The sequence below is a fragment of the Triticum dicoccoides genome, chromosome 2B, assembly GCF_002162155.2.
Source record: "Triticum dicoccoides isolate Atlit2015 ecotype Zavitan chromosome 2B, WEW_v2.0, whole genome shotgun sequence".
NCBI lineage: Eukaryota > Viridiplantae > Streptophyta > Magnoliopsida > Poales > Poaceae > Triticum > Triticum dicoccoides.
Genome location: NC_041383.1, coordinates 175451163 through 175461000, shown reverse-complemented (window position 1 = coordinate 175461000; position 9838 = coordinate 175451163). Strand labels below are relative to the sequence as shown.

General features: G+C 44.3%; 1 long non-coding RNA gene across 2 annotated transcripts; it reads left to right on the top strand.

The window, feature by feature from the left end:
- The first annotated feature begins 238 nt into the window (after positions 1 to 238).
- On the top strand, positions 239 to 2306 carry LOC119362884. 2 transcript variants are annotated; one of them, XR_005173662.1, is made up of 3 exons: positions 239 to 748; positions 849 to 919; positions 1728 to 2306. It is a non-coding gene; the product is annotated as an uncharacterized LOC119362884 (long non-coding RNA). The 2 variants fall into 2 exon arrangements; XR_005173661.1 differs by having other exon boundaries at positions 239 to 752.
- The last annotated feature ends 7532 nt before the right edge of the window (positions 2307 to 9838 follow it).

Sequence of the window (9838 nt, the reverse complement as noted above, 5' to 3'; positions counted from 1 at the left end):
AAAAATTTGAAACAATTTTGTGAACACACAATGCCTTTATACACAGCCATTTACCAAAATAATAGCACGTGTCATGTACACAATTCACCATGGGTCACTTTCACACAGGTGGGTTAACCTTAGAGCAAAAACTTTGCCTGCAATAGAGGCTTGGGTATTAAACCCCACTGATGGTAGTGTACCAAGATTTAGTCTTCGAGCACGAGCTGTCCTGCCATCAAGTGTACTGTGATGTACGTTCTCCTTCCATCAAGTTTGAAATGCAGTTTTACTAAAAATCAGTCATCTGTTTTCAAATTGGCTTCAGGTCGTTTTTCCAGTTCGTCTGATTTTGTTTTGAGATCTGCGCTGGTCTGGTGATTTTTTCGGGCCCACTTTGTCTCAGTGGGTATCTGCGGATCCGTTTTGGTCATTTTCGCGCCCGATTCGCTCTGTTTTTCCGAGGCCCTGTGGAGGCTCTGGTCACTTCTCCAAATCTGACAACGTGGTCCGGCCGACGGCCGGCCTACGGCGGGGGCCTCCCTTTCTTCTCTCCATTTTCTGGCCCTCCCCTAGCATGCGTGTCCCTTCCATGGCGTCTTCTCTCTCTCCCTCCCCTCCCATGGTGCCCCTCTCTCCCTTCCCATGGCACGCCTCCCTCTCCCTCTTTCCCTCACATGTCGCCCCTCTCCCTCCCTTCTTCCTATGGCGCCTCATTCCTCTGTCTTGTGGTGTCTGTCCCTCTCTCTTTTTGAACACTAGAACACAAGTAGGTCTCAAATCCTAATTATCTCTATTTTTATAGGTTAATTCGGGTTCAGTTTTGCAAATCTGAGCAATCAAGTCCTAATCCCTTTCTGCTGTTTCAGGTTGATTGGAGTTCTGTTTTGCAAGTCTGCGGCACTCAATTAAAAAGAAGGTGACACCAATGCTATGTGAGGTGACATTTTGTTATTTTGTTGTGTCTAAATGGAACTGAAATGCTACCGTGTGCTCATTTTTTTTAAAGTGAAAGTCATGCTATCTTGTAAATGTGGGTGTGGCATCTATCATATTACTCCCTCCGTCCGGAAATACTTGTCGTGGAAATGGATACAGATGGATGTATTTAGAAGTAAAATACATCTAGATACATCCATTCCTCGGACAAGTATTTTCGGACGGAGGGAGTATTATATATGGTTAGTTGTATCATGTTGGTAATATAGCAAATAGCAAATCTTGGATCTTCCACTAGTATATCTAAAGCAGAACTGCACAAGCCAAGCTGAAAGAGATAGGGAGGTAGTGTCTACGATATAACAAGAGCTATCTCAGAGAGTGGCAGGGAGCTAGCCTAGTCTGGTGATGGACTCTCCCATGGGCTGCTGGTGGTTGCAGTTTTAAGCATTATACATTTTTATTTGCTTCATTATACATTTTTGTTGTTATTCAGTTTTGAGCATGCATGGATACTTGTTTCATGGTACTTTTTAGCATATACATTCAGATTTTGTTTTCTAGTTTTTGGGGGCGGAATCGAACTTGGTAAATCACATGGAGGTTCCCCCTTGTGGGCTAGTTCAGTATGTGTTGTCATGTTTTTGTGCGGGTGTTTTCACTGTTTTTCTAGCTTAATATGACCTTTTGCAGTCCAGGATTCACCCCCACCCCCCACCCCCATGTTTGTGTTTTAGTTAGTCTTACCTGAAATCTCACTCCCATCCTTCCATGTGAGATCATATTTTTTGTTTCTCATCGTTTTGCAGCAGCAGGGGTTGTGGTTTCTATGAGGCAGAGGTCGTCTAGGGGATGCTATGAACCCAACTAAGGTCCTGATGATGGTTTCTAAAACAGTGAGAGTTGCGGGGAGAGCAGTGCTCATGTTTTAGCCTTGTTTAGTTGTATTGCACTCCAGATCTGATCTTGTTTAGTCTTTAGTAAAAAAAAATTCACCCAACTGCTTCAAGTTCATTCAATCTTAGCAGTAATACAAAAAATCATTAGTTATCAGTGTTTTTGTTAATCCAATCTTATCTATCATTTTTTTTGTCAGCCTTCTTTCTCCCTGTTTTTAGTTCTCAGTTGTCTCTTTTTTTTAGATCATTGGTTATCATTCATATGTCAGTGTGTTTGTATTTAGTTTATCATTCAGCTTTGTATTTATTTTTTGTCTGTCATCTTCTTCTAGTTGCTCAGTCCATATTGTCTTTCTTATCGGTTTTGTCATTAGTAATTAGTTACTAGTCTTGTTTTGTCCTCTATGTTAGTTAGTTCATCAGTGTATTTAGTTTTTAGTTATAATTTATAATTATTTTGCCTTACTATTTATCATTTTCCAGTTTCCATATCATTCTTCATTTATCAGTCATCTGCATTGTTTCTTTCTCCCTGTTTTTAGTTCTCAGTTATCTTTTCTTAGATCATTATTTATCATTCATATGTCAGTGTGTTTGTATTTAGTTTATCATTTAGTCTTTGTATTTATTTTCTGTCTGTCATCTTCTTCTAGTTGATCAGTCCATATGGTCTTTCTTATCAATTTTGTCATTAGTAATTAGTTATTAGTCTTGTTTTGTCCTCTATGTTAGTTAGTTCATCGGTGTATTTACTTTTCAGATTTTAAGCCTCTTTGTATTTCTTAGTAAATGTTAGTTTATTAGTCTTGTTTTTGCATTAATTAGTTTTGAAAAACTATCCCTATATGTTAGTTCATCAGTGTATAATACATATATCTGTGTGTTGATTCCTCAGTTTTTCTTTTATTGTTTTCAGTCTTGTTCATCAGTTCCTTTCAGATTTTTTTGCTCAAACTAATCTTTGTGTATTTTTAAAATTAAACTGTATCAGTCTTCCATTTTTTAGGTCGATCAGTTTCATTCTTTGTTTTTATCTAGGTGTATTTGTTTATATCTAGAGCTCCCAATTAACCTGATATATGAGAAAAGTTTTCACGGTCCAAACAACGCCCAAATTGGTTTCGATTATGAGGCTATGCCTTTTTTAAAATTATGGTTCTAAAAGCCAGGGCACACGTGCAACGCATTTTTCAGTGTCACGCTAGCGAAAGCCTTTTCATTAATGTGTTCACTTATTAGGTCTTCAGTCATTCAATTGTCATCTTGAGTCGTTGTAGTTCACTTATTAGGTTTACAGTCTTCTTTTCTCTTCTGCTGTCTGTTTTATTCAGTCATTGTTGTTCAAATTTCCTCTAATTTTCTTCATTTTATTCAAGTATAAATTTTCCTTGATCATTTTTTGATTAGTTACTCTTAGTTCTAGGCCATACAGAATGCTTAGTCATTCTTAGTTTCAGTAAATCTACATTTATCAACAGTTTTTAATAGTTTGTTTTTACGCATAATTAGTTAACCCTAGTTTTACTCATATTGGATCTTACATGCTTATTCCTATCTAGTTTTCGGTCAGAGACCAGATGAAAGCAGTTTCCAGACTAGTATTACTACATATAGAAGAAAGGTCAGACAGCATAGTGCTGCAAGTTCGACATTGTGTGCTCGCGCTAGGGATGGAATGGAAGTTGTCATAAATTATATCATGGGATCAGTGCTCCTTTTTCTATGAGCTTGTATCATTTAGCTATTATTCAGTTTCTTGGAGTTTAGGCTTGGAATGGATTCGCTATACCATGGATCATGTGTTAACTTGTATCAGTGTTGTACTGGCCTCTCATACTTTTATGATTTGGATGAATAAGGTAACAAATTTTTTCTTTTGCATCATTGTCCTTTCACACATTTCAGATTTTGATGAATTGCAGGAGATCCTTATATTATTTCTTCAGTGTTTTATCAGTCAGTGAGCTAGAACCTAGTTCTTGGTCAGTTTAATCTTTCTTCGGTTTCTATATGTTCCTAGGTGAATTATCAGTACTGTTCAGTGTTACATTCGGTGTTTCATTACTTTCTTTCTTCAGATTTATCCATGCTTTTCAGTTGTGATATATGACACTTTTGCAAACTGTTTTTTTTTTCTTCAGTTCTTCAAATTTTCTATCCAGTTTTTTCCCATTGTCTTATATCTCTCACTTTACTTCATTTGCTTTTTTGTACTCGTACTAATTCTCATTTCCTCATTCTTGTTCTTCAATCCTTTCTTTTGATATGACTTCCCACTCTTTCAATCTTTCGCCCTTGTCATTTATTTTTTGCCAGTCTTGTCATTTAGCCATTCTTTTCTTATACTACTGTAGTAAGTTTGAGTGATGCAATTTTGAGTTTTGGTTCGCCTTGTCAATTGTGACAGCGGGGTCATTCTCAGTTCCTGATTTTTTTCTTGCAGGGTGTTATTTAATTATTTAATTGAACGGTTCAGAGTTTGAAGATGTTACTTAGGGACAACCAGAATTGTTCGATATTTCTCTGAAAATAAAAGAACCGCTTGATATTATAGAAGACAGGTGTCGACCATCGCTGACTTTTTGATTGAAAAGGCAGCAAGTATTTTTGGGTACCACATAGTGCAAAGACACACAATACCAGAGAGCAAGTTGCGTCAATCTCTGAGAGATCATCAAAGTTCAGTTCGACTACTGCACGACATGTCACCTTCTGACATCAGCTGAACACTGCTATAACTAAATGCCAGTCTATAGTTGGCCAGCTATCCCTGAATAACTGGAGAAGGCAGGTCCTTAGTTTGGGTATAATCTAGTTTGAGTACTAAACAGAAGTGTATGTACACAGCAAGGTCTTTGTTCAGGTTCAGGGATACTTGTACTGTTTAGGTTTCAGAGACACTTGTAAACCATTAACTGAATTTAGGATTCTTGTGTCCACGGCCAAGGTCTATCAGCACAAAAGGCCAAGGTTACTAGTTTATTTTTTACATCTTTGTTTCAGTGTTGTAATCAGTCATCTTTCTCTCTATCATTGGTCATTCAGCTTTCAGTTATTAGCTTCATGATTAGTCATCTCTGTCTTGCATTGTTCTTCAGTCATGTTCAGTATTATTCAGTGAACAGAGGTAACTGATATTCATGTTCAGTATTATTATTTAGAATGTTTCAGCTTTTGAGATTTTTTGTTTTTCTTCATGTTTTGAAATGCATGGCAGGAAGTAGTATGTGCATGCTGAGGGAAATAAACATGCATGCTGAGGCAGATGGGTCTTCGGTGGTGCGGGGCTTTTTTGGGGTGTGTGGCTTGGTGTGTTCTGATGTGGGCTAACGGGTTCGGAGTCAAGCCCGGCAGGGGAATTCGACTTAGACTGGCGATGAAAACAGTCTAATTTCCCCGAGCTGGGACAGAAAGCCAAAATCAACTCAAGACACGTGGCAACAAATCATAGGACAAAAATGCGACCTAACCCCAAATAAAAATCAGACGACTTGAGAATAGACAGACCCTTGAAATGTGACTGCTGCTTGTACACGTGTGCCCTTGCATTGTTTTGTCCCGAGCTGTAAATTTATAGTGAAACAACCGGCCTCGTAGTGGCCCCGATAGCCACACTCACCACACCCCGTACATATTTTCGCTGCTGCACATCAAAAAAGATAAAATGACCGGGTAGTTTGAGATATAGATAGATCACACACCACATAGCATACAATAGTTATCGTGTTCAAAAACTAGCATACAGTACTATGTGTGCTGAGCTCGACGGGCGTACAGTGAGGCAGCGATGGATGCTGTGGAGGTGTAGAAAGTCAGCTCAGACATCCCTCTCCTCGTCATAAAATCGTCCGGCGGAAAATCATTCTGCAACGCGATTAAGTCAGCCCAGGATTGATGGCGCGCCTCCCAAATCCAATGATGCCAGTCGATCGGTTTTGTCAAGGGAATCAACAGACCACGCTGTCGACGCGACGGTGCCCGCGGCCGGTCGGTCGGTCGGTGCCGCCGACGCACCGCGCACGGGGCGCCGGCGCGCGAACGTTAATCGGCAGAGGTCGCGCTCCAGCCGTACCCTGGCGCGCGCGCGGCGTCTCGTGGCTCCCGCGCCCCGGCGAGCGAAGTGGGCGGAGGTCGCGCTCGGGCCCAAGTCTGGTACTGTATGTGAAGGGGATGCCATGCACGTCGACCCATCACCACCACCGATGGAATTTTTGGGGATGCACCGTTCACATACGTTGCCACCGCCGCCGCGCGCGGGGCCTAAACCACGCGTTGCGACCGGCTTGCGACGCCGCATCATATCGGGCAGGGGTGGATACATGCAAGTTGCCCATGGCATGGTATGTGCGCATCACTACATTACACTAGGAGCTATCGATCGTTGTTTCGACATTCCATTGGCCAGGAGTACCTTTTCCTGTGGTCCGAGATCACCCTATAGCTACAGGTCGACTTGTCTATCGTTCCCGTCGCGAACAGCTGCTTGGTTGGCTGGCCTGGCCCGTCGATCCTGTGGTTAGAGCATCTCCAGCCGTTCGGCCCCCCAGGGCGCCGAAACATAGCGGCCTGGGGGCGAGCCGGCGTTAGTTCGGCCCCTGGGGTTTGGTTCGTTCCCAGTCGCACGCTCACGGTCATCGCGGGTTCGGCGAAGTTCATCTTGTTTTTTTTTTCAAACTGGGCGCCTTTTGCATAAACTCTACCATTTTTCGTTCAAATTTGTACAAAAGCGTAAAACAAGCGTGAACTAACTTAAAAACGAACTTAAAACGCCTAGCTAGTGTCGCCACCGTCGCCACCGCCGCCTTATACATGCCGAGAAGCTTGTAGAAGCGGGTGTAGTCGCCGCCGTCGTCGTCGTGGTCGTTGAGGGAGTCCTGTATTAGGGGCTGTCCGGATGGCCGGACTATAGCCTTTGGCCGGACTCCTGGACTATGAAGATACAAGATTGAAGACTTCGTCCCGTGTCCGGATGGGACTTTCCTTGGCGTGGAAGGCAAGCTTGGCGATACGGATATGTAGATCTCCTACCATTGTAACCGACTCTGTGTAACCCTAACCCTCTTCGGTGCCTATATAAACCGGAGGGTTTTAGTCCGTAGGCCAGGACAACAATCATACCATAGGCTAGCTTCTAGGGTTTAGCCTCTCTGATCTCGTGGTAGATCTACTCTTGTACTACCCATATCATCAATATTAATCAAGCAGGAGTAGGGTTTTACCTTCATCGAGAGGGCCCGAACCTGGGTAAAAACATCGTGTCCCTTGTCTCCTGTTACCATCCGCCTAGACGCACAGTTCGGGACCCCCTACCTGAGATCCGCCGGTTTTGACACCGACAGTGATGCTTTCATTGAGAGTTCCTTTGTGCCGTCGCCATCAGGAAGGATGCCCCATCCCGTCTTTAAAGATGGCACTGTTGCTAAAGGAGCTTTGGCTATCGGCCAAACTCTCCGGCTAGGCGGTTCCTTATGACCGCCTGTCCGGCCGCGGCGCCGATGATGACTTCTCGGGCCATCGAAAGCAATCTTCTCGCTAGCTGGGAACTCGCCGAGAAGTTAGATCCGATGGAGCTCTCTTCCTTAAACAAGCTCTTGGATCGCATCACCGCCCTGGGAGTCGCTACAGACTACGATCAGATTGGGCCTAAACCCGATCTGAGAGAGATCAACTCTCTCCAGGTTACCCATCACGTTGCTGTGGTTGAGGAACAATACGGCGACCATTCCTCTATTTTAAGGACTAGCTATGTCCGGATTCCCGCGGAGGGGGGGACGTCACTCAAGCCATGAACCTGAAGTCAGGCAGCGAGCTAGATTCATTGGACAACATCCAAGAACCTAAGCTTCCAAATTCGGAAACTTCTTGGCCCCTGAGTCTTAGATTGGACGGGGTTCCGAATTTAATGCCGCCCTCCCACCCAAACATAAGCGATCTATCCCAAATCTGGCAAGAGCCCGCAGAAATAGTACACCATTACTGGGCCAGATTCCTCCTGGTTATGAACAGGATAAAGGACTGCCGCGAGGAAGACGCAATTTCATTCTTCTGCAATAATTGCACGGACAAGGGAATCCATAACGCCGTAAGTCGTCGTGAAATTGCACGCTTCGCTGACTTGGCGTCCATAGTATGAAAGTACTGTGAGATGGAAAGCGTCTGGAAAACCGAAATCAAATTTTGGGACAATCCGACCCTGAATACAACCCCAGTCCGAAATAAAAGGGTGCATTATCGCCAGACACGTGGGTTAAACACCAAAAAGAAAAAACCCTCTATAGGGCATGGAACCGTACTGGAAGGATGGCTCAATGGACCCTTCAAAATTTATAGTACAGAGGGCGCCACTCCAACTCATAGCCTTAGAGCATGTTGGATACTACGGCAAGTGGCCAAAAGTGGCGAAGAGCTTCTTACTCCAAAGCACCAGCCCAAGGATACCAGTACGGTATTAACAGTCTTCGAGACTTTTGCATCAAATAATATGCGGAAACGAACACTCCGCAGCCTTGCCGAAGTCTACCAAGTAGCAACAATAAACCCATGGAGTGACACGGCTATTACCTTTAATGCCAGTGACGAATCTAAATTCCGAACAGCCCGAGCACCAGCCGCATTGGTCCTCAGTCCAATAGTGGATGGCTTTCGCCTTACCAAGATACTCATGGACGGTGGCAGCGGATTGAACCTCATTTACGAGGAAACCCTCAGAAAAATGGAAATAGACTGGAGCCGCATTGAGCGAAGCAGCACAACCTTTAGAGGAATAATCCCCAGTCGGGAAGCATGCTGTACTGGAAAAATCACACTGGATGTGGTGTTCGGCACGCCTGTTAATACAGGTCCGAGGAGGTCACGTTCCAAGTGGCCACGTTCAACAGCGGATATCATGCTCTATTAGGGCGAGAGGCATTCACAATTTTTCAAGCTATACCCCGTTACGGGTACATGAAGCTCAAAATGTTCGGGCCCAATGGAATCATCACTCTTGCTAGTGACCCGGACATAGCACTCCGCGCCGAAAACAAGACAGCCGCACTAGCCCTTGAGGCACTATCCGAAGCCCTAGCGGCCGAGGAACTCACTGCGCTGCGCTCCACGGTAAACAGGGACGATGTGATACTCGATAAGAGATCCAAGTCCACCTCTTTTAAACCGGCGGACGAAATAGTCAAATTTCAAGTCCATCCAACGGACCCTACAAAAACGGCCTCCATCGGGGCACAATTAAACCCTGATGTAGACGCCGCACTACGAGAATTCCTACGCAAAAATTGGGACATTTTTGCCTGGCACCCTTCAGACATGCCAGGAATCCCACGCCGATTGGCCGAGCACAACCTAAACATCCTAAAAGGATTCAAGCCAGTCAAACAAGCTCTTCGGCGTTTCTCCGAACCCAAGAGACAGGCCATGGGAGAGGAGCTAGACAAACTATTGGAGGCCAGATTCATCAGAGATATAAAACATCCGGACTGGCTAGCAAACTTGGTGATGGTACCAAAGAAGGACAAATCCTGGCGCCTATGCGTCGATTTCAAGGACCTTAACAAGGCTTGCCCAAAGGATCCCTTCCCTCTCCCCCGCATCGATCAAATTATCGATGCTACCGCAGGACACGATTCATTGTGTTTCCTCGACGCATACTCCGGCTACCACCAAACTAAGATGGCAGAGCCCGACCAGGCTGCAACGGCATTCATCACCCCATACGGCCCATTCTGCTTCAACACAATGCCCTTTGGGCTCAAAAACGCCGGCGCAACATATCAGCGCATGATTCAGACATGTCTGGCAAACCAGATCGGAAAAACAGTGGAGGCATACGTAGACGATGTGGTCGTCAAAACCAAGCACGTCGAAACTCTAGTAGACGATTTGAAGCTCATGTTCGATAATCTCCAAACATATGACATTAAGCTTAACCCGGAAAAATGTGTTTTCGGTATACCAGCCGGAAAGCTCTTGGGCTTCATTGTATCCGGTAGAGGAATTGAAGCAAACCTAGCCAAGATCCGAGCTCT